We start from the raw sequence: 1,481 nt of genomic DNA on the forward strand, positions 1-1,481 counted from the left end.
TGTAAAATGTGCCTCACCACTGCACAGAAAATTTTTCGACCACGTTTTATCTACTTCACTCCATGCCAGAAACCGAAGAGCAAAGTCAGATTGTTGCTGCAGATCATGAGCTTTAGTTGCTGCACGATTTGGGCCTTGTACGGATACCTGTGTAAAATAGACCACAGAAATTTCTGTACTGTTGACTAAGGTTCACAGTTCTCGTATCACTGCACGAGCACAAGCACTGCGTGGGCCACGTAATGCGTGATCAGTTGCAGCAACAGCACTACTTCTTCCAGGTGCTCACCCGCGTTTTATAATGTAACTATCATCTTCTTTAAACCACTTAATGACATCGAGCCTCTCCTCTGACGTTTAAGTCGGCGATACTCTCCCAATGCAGCACTGTAATTGCTGCCGTACACATAGAACAGTTTTACAGCGCATGGTCTCTCTTCTCGATAACCGTATTATTCGCTCACGTTATGGCTTGTCAAATGACAGCGTGGTTGCCATATCGTCATACAAATACAGTGCAGCGCCAGATTTACGACTCGTGGGAAAAATTGGAACTAATTATTTTCCAGCTTATATTTGTACTAGGCAACGGCCTTGCCGCAGTGGCTACACCGGTTCCCGTGAGATCACCGAAGTTAAGCACTTTCGGGCGTGGTCGGTACTTGGACGGGTGACCATCCAGGCTGCCATGAGCTGTTGCCATTTTTCGGGGTGCACTCAGCCTCGTGATGCCAGTTGAGGAGCTACTCGACCGAATGGTAGCGGCTTCGGTCAAGAATACCATCATAACGACCGAGAGAGCGGTGTGCTGACCCTACGCCCCTCCTACCTGCATCCTCCACTGAGGATGACACGGCGGTCGGATGGTCCCGGTAGGCCACTCGTGGCCTGAAGACGGAGTGCTTTTTTGATATTTGTTCTGCATTAACGCATTAGCACATCTGTCATACAATAATTGCAGCCTACACTGGACCTTCATGAGTAGTTGCACTTTAATTATAGCCACCGAGTAGATTAATCCTTCATGTTAAAAGTAACAGTAAAACTTACCCCAAGCTTTTATACGTTTGCTTATAAAACGCACACCCCTGTGAAATTGGTTAGTTCTTTGAAAAATATTCGTAGTTTATAATTCACCACAAGTTTATATCTTCATTCTTGTAGGAGATGGATTGTTGTGAAATCAACTGTTTTAAAATGCCGCGTACTCTGATGGTCAACATGACGTACTACAGTGCTGTGCAAGCAGTGATCTCTATACTACCTGGATGTTGAACTTCAGCTGCCTGATCGTGCCAGTCACAGAAGCTCATACTTCGTTTCTTGCCAAATTACAACATGGCTGGTAGGATATGTCACGAGAACACGAAAAGAAAATACTTCTCGATTCCGCTCCCACATCAGCCTGTTACATCACATATCGACATAAAGTTTAAAATAATAAATCAGTCTGCAATTGTTTGTCACGTACAGTCCGATGG

At 45.1% G+C, this 1,481-nt stretch overlaps 1 pseudogene; it reads left to right on the plus strand.

The window, feature by feature from the left end:
* Positions 1-584: 584 nt before the first annotated feature.
* LOC124778407 lies at positions 585-702 on the plus strand (annotated as a pseudogene).
* Positions 703-1,481: the final 779 nt, after the last annotated feature.

The sequence above is a fragment of the Schistocerca piceifrons genome, chromosome 2 (genome assembly GCF_021461385.2).
Source record: "Schistocerca piceifrons isolate TAMUIC-IGC-003096 chromosome 2, iqSchPice1.1, whole genome shotgun sequence".
Classification (NCBI taxonomy): domain Eukaryota; kingdom Metazoa; phylum Arthropoda; class Insecta; order Orthoptera; family Acrididae; genus Schistocerca; species Schistocerca piceifrons.